General features: G+C 38.4%; 1 protein-coding gene and 1 long non-coding RNA gene across 2 annotated transcripts in view; one reads left to right on the forward strand and one right to left on the reverse strand.

Moving 5' to 3' along the window:
- Positions 1-13,615, forward strand: part of PLEKHG1 (pleckstrin homology and RhoGEF domain containing G1) — a 121,162-nt gene that overhangs the window by 25,709 nt on the left and 81,838 nt on the right. The gene's annotated exons all lie outside the window — the stretch shown is intronic.
- On the reverse strand, positions 2,216-4,618 carry LOC134378750 (uncharacterized). Its single transcript, XR_010023688.1, has 2 exons — positions 4,421-4,618; positions 2,216-2,630 (listed from the first exon to the last, which is right to left on the reverse strand). It is a non-coding gene; the product is annotated as an uncharacterized LOC134378750 (long non-coding RNA).

Raw genomic sequence — 13,615 nt, forward strand, 5'->3', positions numbered from 1 at the left:
TCCTAATAAAAGGACAGAGTAAAAGTAGAGCTAATGATTGTCATAGAAGCAGAGAAATGAACCCATAGAGGAACGGTGAAGCTGAGCTCATTTCATGGCAGACTGGTGGTAGGTGTATGGTGCAGAAATTACATCATAACTTGATCACAAGGGAAGGGTGGGTGTGAAAAACAGTGCTGTAAATAATAAGCTTTGGGGCCGACCCCGTGGCTCACTCGGGAGAGTGTGGCGCTGGGAGTGCAGCGGCACTCCGGCCGTGGGTTCGGATCCTATATAGGGATGGCCGGTGCACTCACTGGCTGAGCGCGTTGTGGGCGACACCAAGCCAAGGGTTGCGATCCCCTTACCGGTCACAAAAAAATAATAATAATAATAATAATAAGCTTTGTCTATTTTCCACAATTCTTATGACCATGCCTCCATCTTGACATTCAGTGCAGTAGGGCATGAGAAACTATGTTTTCAGTTGCATGATTTGAATACTGGTAACCATTTAGTATTTATCATTTGGTTTCTCTTGTTAGATTAAATACTCCAGGACTAACAAAAAATACTTTCATTTAATTTCTCCCATACAGCGCTTGAGTGCTTTTGTCCACTTTAGATCTGTGTCTTTTGCTGAAAGGAAATACTTTTTTAATTTATGAAAAGAAACTCACTTGCCACTAAAATTATTTCATCTTGAAAATAGCCCTTTAGAAGCAAAAAAAAACCAAAAAAAAGATTAGCTTTTGGTTTGTTTGACAAAATAGTGTATAGTTTGTTTTGTATACCAATAACAATTGTAGATGGTGACGTTTTCTGGGATTAGAGTAGGCTGTCTGGAAGAGTGTGTATGGGTTTTTAATCAATAACCACTGCAATGCAGAAGGATGTTAGTACATTACCTCTCACTTTCAGAAGGAAGGTCAGTGTGTCCTTCTAAGAGGCTTCATGGGGATGTGTGGCTGGCACCTTTAGGCTTTAATGTTTATCACATGCATTCTGTGTTATGCTCTTAGAAAATGTAATTTCATGCCTTTTTATTTCAAAGAAAAAAGTTCTAGTAGACTAAAAATATATTAAGAATATTTTGTCAATGGTCTGTGCTTTAGAAAACAGTTGGTTTTACCATTTACCTTGGAAAATGTTTCACAGTGGCACTATGAGGATACTTCCAAAAGTTCCTGGAAAAATAAAATTCAAAAATAATATGAATCTTTCCATGAATTTTTTGAATATTTCCATGAACTTTTTTGAAGTACCCCATATCTTAAATCACAAGATAAACAGGGTCCCCACACCCCACCACACCTCTTCCAGCATTTAAATTGTTATGCTCCATGTGTAAAATAGTATCTGTGGTTTGAAATGTTCCTTATAATTCTTAGCACCTTTGTATCTGAAAATGTAAGATTTTCGTTTGTTTCGTTTTGTTTTGTTTTATCATTACACAATGTAAACATTGTTTTGTGGCCCTTTACCAATTTTATTTTCTAAAATCTGCCTTATCCAATATTGATTGCATGAAGCAAAATCTTTCCTTGAACCCCAAAATGTATGCATGCCTTTGCCCTCCTTCCTTTCTCCAGGCCGTTCTTTCATCTGGCTCCATGGAGCTGTTGCCTGGCTGCAAAGTCAGCAAAGTGTCGCAGTTGGGGCAGGCTTCGTGGAGTCCCTACCTAGAACTGTGTGCTCTCTTGCTTCCTCCCCAGCCCTCCTAGACAAACCCTAAAAAACCTGGCTAGTCCCTTGGAAGAATGGGCAGGCCAGTTCACACTACTGTGGCCATGATGCTATAACCCCTCCCAGGAGATGTTAGAGTTTTCACTGATGACTTTTACCCTAAACCAAAAGGAATTGGTTTCTAATAGTGGAATTCCAGGCCCTATGGCAGACCTCTGGGAAGGGCTACTTATAATTGGCAGGGACTTTCTGGTCCTGCTCCATTCGGCCACCCAGCTGGCTGCACCCTCATTGCTCGCTGACTTGTATTCTGGTTGCTGTAGATACATCCTGTGGTCTGCTGTTTTTCGCCTTGTTTCCACATTCCAGGTGGGGACACTGGCGATAGCATAGCACCTGTACTTCCTGACTGCAGAACCATTGCTGGGAGGACATTCAAAAGAGCTGCTTTCCAGTAAGGGTATCTTTATCATCTAACGAGGCATGCCTGTGCAGTTGATCTGTAGCCAATCTCACTATTACTAAAAAAGAAATTTTGCTACAAAAACCATCTTTTCACCCAGTGTATTTTGGCAAATAAACTATGCAGCAAGAAGTGGCCAGGACACCAGCGTCTGTGCCTTCAGTGTGTCTTTGGGTCTTTCTTGCTGCATACACACGAGTCCAGTGGCAAGACAGCAGGATACCTCCAAGATCTAGCAGTCCAGAGTAACCAGCATGTGGATTATGAGATGGGAAGGACCAGAATGCAGAACCATCAGAGAGCTGAAGTGGAACAAACTGGGGCCCAGACAATACCAAGAGGCAGAAGGCTCCTCGGCTCACAGGTGTGGAAGAACCTTGAAGGGTGCTTAAGCAGTGGAACTTTCTCCTCCCTTTTCCTCTCCACCAGCATGTGTCTGGGTCATCCCTCTGCAGGCCTCATGCGCTGTTCATTTGTTCAGTCCTTTAGGAGATACTTGGTGCTGGGGTAAATATAAAGGCAAAACGTTTGTGGGCAGGTGTGTGTTCCCTGCTCTGAAAAAAATCTTATAATTAAAAAAACTAGATTCAAAATACTTTAAACCCTTGATATTTGTGGATGCAGTATAAGTGGTTTATTTGCAATTGATATGAGAGCTCTTATACATATTGATGGTTTTGCTAAAGCACGAATCGTGAATGAACTAACATTGACTAACATATGACTGTCCCATAGGACCAAATATGAGGGTGCTTCAAATAGTTTATGGAAAGATTACTATTACCTTTCAATTCAATTTTTCCATGAACTTTTCAAAGTACCCTTATGTGGCCTGTGCTATCATTTCAAAGCTGTTTTTCAGGACTGTTACTTGTTCGGTGGGTTCAGCCTGCCCTCCATCCAACTCAGAGCAGCTTTGCTGTTTTGTTTACCTACACAGCATCTGTCAGAAATGGCTTTTTAAAAACATGTTGGAAAAAAAAAAGTCCAAGTACAATAACGCTTCATTAGAAGATAAACTGCCAATAACTTGTGATCTGAGGCTATCCACAGAAAATAAGTGAGTCAGAGAAAGTCAGAAGCCTCTGTATATTCTACCCCATCTAAGAGTTTAGATCTTTGTACATTCCATGATTTCAATCTGGAAATTGTCTTCTGAGAGAGACAATTAGAAAATAGTTAAATATGAGACCACATGATACTTACTCTGAGCAAAATAAGCAGCTGTTTAACAAATGCAAAAAGCAGTGGGCTGGTGTGCTTGTGAAGACTGGAAGGGTCCTTGTTCAGATTTGAGCTCTTAGCTAAGCAGAATGGGAGGGCTCTGCTTGGACACTGGTGTGAGGGACACACAGACACATTGGGGAGGCAAGAGAAGTTACCATGGGGGTCAGGATGAAGGGTTAAGACCTTCTCCACAGGCCAGGGAGGACCCTTCCTCTCAAATTGCCTTTTCAGCAGTCTCGATTTAGTGATTTCCATCTAACTGGTGAATTTTGTAGGGGAGAAATCATTCCTGATGTATATCCATCAAAATAACTTATTTAAGTAGCCCAGTATATGTTCAGCCTTATTTGAAAGGAAATAGGCATTAAAATAAATTATCCTATTATGTTGTTAGTTTAAAATCACTTAATAGGCATGATAGGAATAGCTGTATTAAAGATGATCTGCTAATGTTATTTTCCATAACCACAAATGAATGCTTTAAATGGAACTTCTATTTAAAGGATTTTAATCCTTTGAAATAGTTTAGTTTTAGATGTCTATACACGGACCTAATCCATATTTTGAATTTTAGTCCCATGGCACATGGTATCAGTTTTCACTAGCATTTTTGTTCTTCTGGAGACCTTCACCTAAAGAATTCATTATCTTTTTCAAATATAAACCTTTTGGTGGATCTTTATATAAAAATAGATATAGCATTTTAAGAAGGATTGGTGGCCTTAGAGCAATTGAAAAGCCCAAATAATACAAAGGTCTCGCTTACTAAAGTGTTTGGAGAATTGAGAATCATTCTGTTTTTACTACTTAGCATTTATGAATATAAAATCACAGAACTTAACTGTTCTCTGAAGAAATGACTGTAAGTTTCAATTTTAGGTATTTGTCCAGATAGATTTTGACTTTTTAAAAAACAGTGTTCAAAAATTAAATGTATTCTTATTTAACTTCACTGACTTAAAACTATACTGTGTCTTATGAAAAGAAACTAATTATCCAAACTGCCTTCAACTGGGTGTTAATCACCACCCTACCCCCACCCCCAAATTTCACTTTAAAACTTACGTGAAAGATGTGTCCACTTCCTTTGAAACAAGCTCATAATTCAGGAAGTGAACTTGGAAATATAGCTCCAAACATCGTGCTTGTTCGGTGGAGTTTAATGAAAACCGTGGCCAGAGCCAGGAAGGTGAAGCCCAGGCAGCTTTCGGGGCGAGAGTGGGCTGTGTTTGATATTTGCAGAAGAATGGCAGTCGTAGGGCGTTGCTCAGTGAAGTGTGCATTTTCAAGTTACCCACAGTGGTGTCTATTGTCCTGTTTCTCAATTGAATGATGTCATGTTTCATTTAAGGCTCTTAGTGATGCTGAAGTCTGTAGTCTGCACACTGGGGGCGGGGTGGGGGGGAGGCAGGGAGAAAGTTGCAAATCAGGTTTGTAAAGCCTTTGTGTGTTGGGTTTGAGAGATAAAAGCTGACTCATGCAATATTTCTACGGAAGGCGCTGCACAGACTAGTAAAAGCTTCTGGTTTTACCTGACTGAACACCCAGTGAGGTCACTGTATCAACTGAAGGCGATGATGTGCTTTAGCCTTGGTGGAGGCCATGTGTGTACTCCCAAAGAACCGATGCTGGGACAGACGCTCCTTCCCTCTCGGAGCAGCCAGAGACGGTCCACCTCGGTGAGAAACTGTCACGGGGGGGTTTCTTTACAACAATGTGCAGGGACAGGGGCTTGGCTGGATAGAGTACAACTGTTCTGTTATAAATGCAATGTACTGGAAAGAGTTAGATGACAATGGAATTAGTCTAGAAGATGATGTTTTTTTTCCCCATTACATATAAACTGCAATCTGTCTTAAATGGTTTTTGTTTTGGTTTGGTTTGATTTGGTTTTGATCTTTCCTTAAAGTTAGGTTGAAATATCTAGAGAGTTGATGTTTGTGACCCTGGAGAGAATCCTAAGTTGTCGTCCATCAAATGCTCAACATTTTAATGTGCTTTCTTTTTGAGATTCATTCACGCTAAACTGGAGGAACAAAAATGTTTGCAAATTTTATGCTTAGTAACTGCAGTGATGAAATTTAGTCTGAGTCTAGTGGCAACCAAAGTTGACCAAGTAAATGCAGTATCCATTTTGAGTGTTTATTGGTAAGAAATACTTTTGCCAGAAGCCATGATTAAGAGAAAGGAGGCATGATTATATTTAAATATTTGATACAAATTAAGGTTGTGATTTTAATTACCTTAAGTAACTTTTTGAGATTATAAAAGCAGTATACTTATTGAAGAAAAGAGATAGTTACAGATAAATATCAAAGGAAAAGCATTATCCATTCTACTTGGTAAAACCAGTGTTAATATTTTATCATATATCCTTTTAATCTTTTTCTAATGTAGATAATAAAGAAGTGGCATTTTAAATTCAAAATTGGGATCACACTGTACACATTTTTTTAAACCACCCATTTTACTCAATTGTATATTATGACCATTTTATGTACCCTTAAGGATTTGAGAGGACATGACATTTAATCCTTTTATATTGTACATTCTAGACGGATTTATTTACTCGGATCCCTATTGTTACACACTCCGATTTCTCTTCCTCCTCCTTTTCCTTTAAGAAAATGTTTAATGTACTTTATGGATGGATTTATTTTCTCAGAGTACTCTTGTTAGTCACTTGGAACTCTCCTCTCTTCCTCCTCCTTTTTCTTTAAGAAAATTTTATTTTGCTTAATGCCTCCCCCGCCCCCAACTGTGCAGAGATGTTTTTGGAACTGAGTGTGTTCAGTACAGATGGAGCTTGTATATACAACTATCATTGTTTCATTAGTGCCTGGAGACTGATATTATTACACTAACAGGAAGGTGCTGTGCAAACTGAAGCTGGAGTGTAGATTATTATTTAATCTATATTAAAAAATAGTTTTTTAGTCTTTGGCAAAGTCAATGATGTATTTTATCATCCAAGACCTGGTGTTAGGAGGATTTAGAAGACATTTGCTATTATGGGATTACTTCCTGTGCTGTGACTCCAGGTAGTAATGAATGAGCAATGTAGTCGTGGCAGCCAGTGATTTGCTGGTTATTTCAGGACTGGAGTCACGTCCTCAAGGTTGAATGGGATGTGGGGAAGTCATCTAATCCAGCTGCCTCACTTACATGTGAGGATCAGTACAAACCTCAGTGGTGCAGAGGCGGGCAAACATGCAAATCTCCTGACCAATAGACAGTACTGGGTCCTAATTTAGTTTCTGGTCCATCCTCTGAGTTCTGTCTGTACACATGGTTGGGGATATATTCATTCCTACATACATACTATGTAGGCTCTTTTGGCACATAGTACCTTGTGCTTTAGACAAGTAGCTTATGTTGAGTACTTCATTTTCTGATCTCTAAGTTCCTTTTCTGCCCTATGATTTTATAAATCTGTACCCAAGTACACGGAATAACGGACTAGAAATCAGAAACTGTACTCTCTGATTTACAGTTCAACTTTGAGTACATTCCCTAACCTCTGTTTTTACATATTTTTCCAGCTATAAAATTTTTAAAAAGTAATGAGACACATTAAAGAAATGTGAGGTTGTTTTGTTTTTTGTTTTTTGTTTTTTTGGTTGTTTTCTTTTTTTAGGATAATTTTGGTATACAGTCATAGCAGTTACATCATGGTAAGGCTAACCTGTTATAATACAGACTGTTTGGATTATCTTTTGCTGTATAACAAATCACTCGAAAACTTACTGGCTTGAAAAACAACAATCATTTATAATCTCAAGGTTTCTGTGAGTCAAGAATTCAAGAAAGGCTCTGCTAGGTGGTTCTGGCTCACAGACTGTGTCATGAAGTTGCAGCCAGACATGACAGGTCATCTGGAAGCTTCCCACTCCCCTGTCTGGTACCTTGGCTGGAAACACTCCAACAGCAGGGGCCAGAACAGCAGGGGTTCCTTGAGCACCCCTCTGCATGTCAGTGTGGTCTCACCACGTGGTTCCTCCATGTGGCAGCTTCAGCAGAACCAGATTTTTTTATGTGGTGGCTCTGGGTATGTCCAGCCTCAGTGATTGCTAGGCTCTATCTGTCTTTGTGCTCTGCCATTCTGTAGGGTATTGGTGTCACTCTCCTGGTCTCCTGGATAAGGCAAGGTTGCTGCTGTATCTGGGCTCCAGTATGAAAGGAAAAGAATGTAGAGGAACAATGTCTAATGTCTTCAGAAATGGACTCCCAAAGGGACATTTCCATTGGTGAGAATTTGACTGCATGGTCTTATCTAATGGCAAAGAAGGCTAGGAAATGTGCTTTGCTGGAACTATTCTCTAAGGAAAAGGGGAGAGTGGATTTTGGTGTACAACCAGTATTCCCTTCTGCAGGTGGTAATGCAATGGATAGTTTAGGGTGCCCCTGTAATGTCCTTCGTCTTCCACACTAAGTCTCCACAAAAAAAACACAATAAAAGTAAAAACTGCTGTATTTTCATAAAAAGGCTTAAGGGAATTTCCTTAGGTCCCCTTTTAATGAGCCTAGCTCAAAGTCACCACTTAGCAAAGGCGATTTATCTAATATATTAGCCACATTAACTGTCTACTTAATCCTCACCCAACTGAGGTTTATACCTCTTAGTTTCCATTGCCTAGTGTCTTAGTCTGATCAGGCTTCTATAACAAAATACCTTAGATTGGGAACTTACAAACAGCAGAACTTTATTTCTCACAGTTCTGAAGACTAGGAAATCCAAGATCAAGGTGCCAGCAGATTCAGTGTCTGGTGACTGCCCATTCCTCCTAGATGGCACCTTCTATGTGTCTTCACATGGCAGAAGGGGTGAAAAAGGTCCCTTTGGCCTCTTTTATAAGGGCTCTAATCCCATTCTGGAGGGTGGAGCCCTCATGACCTATCACCTCCGAAAGCCCAATTTTCTAGTACCATCACCTTGGTGATTAGGCTTCAACATATGAATTTTGGGGAGACACCAACATTCAGACCATAGCAATTAGAACAGGGATCAATCAGTAAATTATCTGAGTATTTAGTATCTGGCTTTATGGCTTGAAGAACTCTTTTTTACTCATTCAACTCCCTTTTGTTTGAACAAGAGTATTTTTGCAAAATGTCTTTTCCCTTCTTGAGCTTGTATAATACAGGTTGAATATCCCTTATCCAAAATGCTTCAGACCAGAAGTGTTTCAGATTTTGGATTTTTTTCTTTTTAGAGGTTGGAATATTTGCATTATACGTACTTACCCAGTTCAGCATCCCTAATACAAAAATCTGAAGTCCAAAATGCTCCAGTGAGCATTTTCTTTGAGCATCATATTACTATCTGAAAAGTTTTAGATTTTGGAGAATTTCAAGTTTTAGATTTTTGGATTAGGGGTGGTCAACCTGTACTTGCTTTACTGACTCTTCAGTAATAACAAGAATTTTTTAGTGAGGTTGTGCACCTTTTCATATACCTGTTGGCAATTTGTCTTCTTTTGAGAAATGTCTATTTAGTTCCTTTGCCCATTTTTAATTGGATCATTTGGTTTTTTGCTATTGAGTTGTAGGAGTTCCTTATATATTTTATATATTAACCTTTTATCAGATATAAGGATACTTCAAAAAGCTCCTGGAAAAATAGAACTAAAAGAAAATACAAATATTTCCATCAACTTCTTGAAGACCTCTCATATATGGTTTGCAGGTATTTTCTCCATTCTGTAGATTGCCTTTTCATTTCATTGATTGTTTCCTATGCTGTGCAGAAACTTTTTAGCTTGATGTAGTCCCACTTTTCTATTTTCACTTCTGTTGCCTGTGCTTTTGGTGTCATATCCAAGAAGTCATTGCCAAGACTAATGTCAAGAAGTTTTTTTCCCCTATGTTTTCTTCTAGAAGTTTTATAGCTTCAGGTCTTACGTTTAATTTATTTTGAGTTGATATTTGTGTATGGTGTGAGATAAAGGTCCATTTTCATTCTTTTGCATGTAAATATAAGAAAATGTGCTATTTATATACAATGGAATATTATTTAGCCATAAAGAAGGAAACGTTGCCACTTATGACAACATGGATGAACCGGAGGACATTAAGCTAAGTGAAATAAGCCAGACACAAAAGGACAAATATTACGTGATGCCATTTATACAAGGAACTTAAAATAGTCAAACTCACAGAAGAAGAGAGTAGAAAGGTGGTTACCAGGAGAGGGAGAAATAGGGGGAAGTATTATTCACAGGATACAGATTTTCCATTATGCAAAATTAATAAGTCCTAAAGATCTACTGCCCATCATAGTGCCTTGTTAACAATACTATATTTTATACTTAAAATTTTGCTAAGAAGGTAGATCTTATGTCAAGTGTTCTTATCACAAAATAGTAATAAATAAAGAGGAGGTAAGGAAACTTTTGGAAGTGATGGTTATGGCATAGGTTGTGGAGATGGTTTCATGCACGTATTCTGATCTCCAAACTCATCAAGTTGTATACATTAAGTATGTACAACCTTGTGTATGTTAGCCATACCTCAATAAAAAAAAATTTTTTACAATATTTTTTGAACTATTTATTTTGGAAAATTTCTAAATTTGCATAAAAGTCACAAAGATAGTGCAGAGTTCTCATATGCCCTTCATCCAGCTTCCCCTAATGTCAACATCTTGGTCAAAACTAAGAAATTAACATAGTAACCAGATTTTTTGTTTCTTCATTACTAAATAGCCACAAGTATAAAGTCATGTTCCCTGAATTGAACGCACTAAACATTTAATATTAAAGAACATGTGGGATTGTAACCCTGGCCCTGCCATTAAAACAAGAATCGTGGTATTTTAGAAAAGCAAGAGGTAAAAGTGTATGTTGCTATCTGGTGGATCTTAACTTTTGAGTTCTCCACTATCTCAGAGATATGTAGGGGAGAAGGATGCTCCTCAAATGCCTGGTATTGTCTTTGAAATATATAAATGTATATTCCCTAACTTTGACTCTTCAAATTTTTTTTTTTTTTTTTTTTTTTTTTTTGCGTTTTCGTGACCGGCACTCAGCCAGTGAGTGCACCAGCCATTACCTGTATAGGATCCGAACCCACGGCGGGAGCGTCGCCGCGCTTCCAGCGCCGCACTCTCTCGAGTGCGCCATGGGCTCGGCCCTGACTCTTCAAATTTTTTAAAATCATGAAGTCAGTTGTTTACAACTTTGAGGCTGTGCCAAAGACGGGATCTATATGAAATGGACTTTGCTGGCTCCTAGAATAATTTCTTGCTCATACTTTAGTCTTTTTGTTGCCTTCTCCTCTTTAAGTAATTTAAGTAACTCACATGAATTTACGTAATTCATAGGTGGTGTAAGAAGGAACTACATAACTTCAGCTGTTCATTGGTATTGAGCACAACATGCTCTCTTGATTTCCGTGATCGTCCTGCCAAGGAACTCAGACTAGGCATTTGATGCCTAGAATAGCAATGAGCAGAATTTGGAAATTTAGATCGCCTTTCAATTCCTGCTGTGAGAAGAATTTCTGCCCTGCCTTGTAAGGTTCTCCTTGGCAGTTGTGGGCTATGGAACCCATCACGCCCCCCTTTCCATGTGTAAACATGGTCACAGGAAGCCATAAGCAGTTCTGCATCAAACCTACATCGGCCTGAGGAACAAGTTAGAGCCGAGAAGTGTTGCTTTTGATTCTGGCAGTGACATTCCAAAGACAAGCAATTAAAATAATAGAAGTTTGAAGAGCAAAAAGAGAAAAGCTGAGGAATTAGAGCTCTTTCACCTAGAAAAAAGTAGGTAGAGAGACTTCTCATGAAGTAAGATAGGGGAAAGTGTGTCTACATGAGAGCTGTCCAGCCATTTTTTGTTTTTATTGAGGATGGCACAAAATGGGATATTTTATTTTGATGGCTTTTAGGCTAACTGGTACTTAGTTGTAAGAATCAGCAAGACTCCAAGGCCCCTCTCTCTGCAGGTGCTTCCACCTCCCTCTGCCCCACACTGGTTGGCCAAGGGTCAGATTGACCACAGTCCTCAAGGTAGGATTATTTTAAGATACTCATGGTCAAAAGATCCACCTAATATGGGCAATTAGCAATGTTTGGCAAGGAGTTCTCAGACATTGTTTTATTAGGCCTGTGTTAGGGACTTGGGAAGAGAGAGAAGTTATGAGAAAGAAGGTAGCAAATTACATAAATGTTCACCTTTCACTCAAGGCAGAGTTTAGCTTTCTTGCTCCACAGGTTTCTATCTGGGTGTTTCACTTTATCAAGGAAAATCAGTTACCCCAATACCTATCACACTACAGTTGTCTCCCAATTCTATTTTTGCTGATTCATAACAATATTGTTGGAAAATTAAAATTAAAATAGAATAAACAAACAAACAAAAATCTTTGAGTTGTATGCATCTCTCCATTCACTATTATTTGAACAAAGATTGATAAGGAGGTAACTTTAAATCTTACAGAATAATGTAATTATCTAAAAGACTTCTAGATCAGCATCGTCTAACTGAAATGTATACCAGCCACGTATGTCAATTTTAGTTTTCTAGTAGCCACATTAAAAAAAGTAAAATGAAACTGGTTAAAAAATTTTAATAAGACATCTCATTTAATCCACTATTCTCAAATATTGTTTCAACACATAATTCATATGAAATTATTACTGATATTTTATATTTTGTTTTATAGTAACTCATTGAAATCCTATGTGTATTTTACACTTCCAGCACATCTCAATTTGTACTGGCCACATGTGGCTACTGTATCGACCAGCGCAGCTCCAGAGATAAATATTAATAATTGGTGAGGTGTATTAAAAAGAATAGGACAGACAGGGTGGAAATCTGGTTATTCTGAGGGAAGTGAGAACAAGACTAGACAGTTTTTATGAGGTACATTTCCTTAGGTGAGAAAACTATAATTACCTTCTAAGCAATGAATCAATGTAAAAAGTGTTACCCATTAGCAAATGTAGTCTCATATTACATGCTGTTATACAATCTGACTTTAAACCTTCCACTCTGTCATTGGTAATTTTGCAAGGTATTTAGTTTGGGGCTGAAAGCTTGGCTAGATACCACAGATACCAAACATGTGAAATATTCTATTTTATAAAGAGCCTGGTTGGCAGCCTGAAGAATAGGCTAGTCTCAGTGGCCTTGAGTACGCCTTCCTTGGAACAGTACCCGATTCGTGTTATTATTTACAGTTTATCTGTAAAGGGATTCCCTGTTGATCTGAGTTTCATATCCCACTTTTTCCCACCTTTGAAAGTATTTTTAAAGGCTGATCCCAAGCAGCCCACCATGGACTCCTCTGAAAGCAATTTTTATTCCTCTGTAATGCCTTGGTCCCAATATTGGCTGTCTAACTTCAAGTGAAAGTAAGTAGAGAAAAGAAATGGTGATAAGAAAGAAACATCTCTCTATTGTGTTCATTCTTTACTAGTCCTGATAATTAATAGAGTGCCAAAAATTATGTATCTGTGTCAAAAAAAAAAAAAAAAGTTTTCTATACTGGAGAGAAGATCAATTCCTGTCTAGTTAGAAAATCAGAACTTGCCCTAGAGATCGATATATCCAGATTTATTTGTTGGGGGGGGGGAAGAGTAGGTAGTAGATTTTTTGATCTAGACCTTCCCAGATGTCCCAGACTTCCATATAGAGTATATACAACTTATGTTTGGTCCTAAATCACTGCATCGTTGACCCTTTTGACCTTGAAGTATCCTCATACACTTCCCAAGTCACTGCCCATTTCCTACAGTGAGATCAGCTACAGGGAGATCACGAGGCTGTGGTTATGGTGGATGCCAGTGGGAAGCAAAACCTGTTGTGTCTGCTGCTAATTTGAACTGCCCGTGCCTTTAACACCAGTCCCGAACGTGAGCGAGTGTCCTTTGCTGCAAGCATACCTAAACGCGTAGCTGCTTCTTGGGTTTTTGCCACACTCAAATTAGATCAGTCTTTTTAAGTCAAGTGCATTTTAACTGCTATAACCAATCCATGTTTTATAGGCCATAAAGTTGTTATAGAGCAAGCAGAAAGAATATTGCAAAAGCTTTAAAAAATTTGTGGCAAATTCCATGTGGTGGTGGTTATGCGGGTAAGAGGCTATTTCTTACATGTTTCTTACCATTCCTTCTTGTTGACCCAGTTAGTTCCTTTATTTTATACTCATAATTTTAACATTTGCATTATAAACTTGTTATAATATTTACCATTACTATAAACTATCTAGAAAAAGTATGTTGAAGGATACAGACTTGATGGATTCTTTATATTC

Source organism: Cynocephalus volans, chromosome 5 (assembly GCF_027409185.1).
Source record: "Cynocephalus volans isolate mCynVol1 chromosome 5, mCynVol1.pri, whole genome shotgun sequence".
Lineage (NCBI taxonomy): Eukaryota > Metazoa > Chordata > Mammalia > Dermoptera > Cynocephalidae > Cynocephalus > Cynocephalus volans.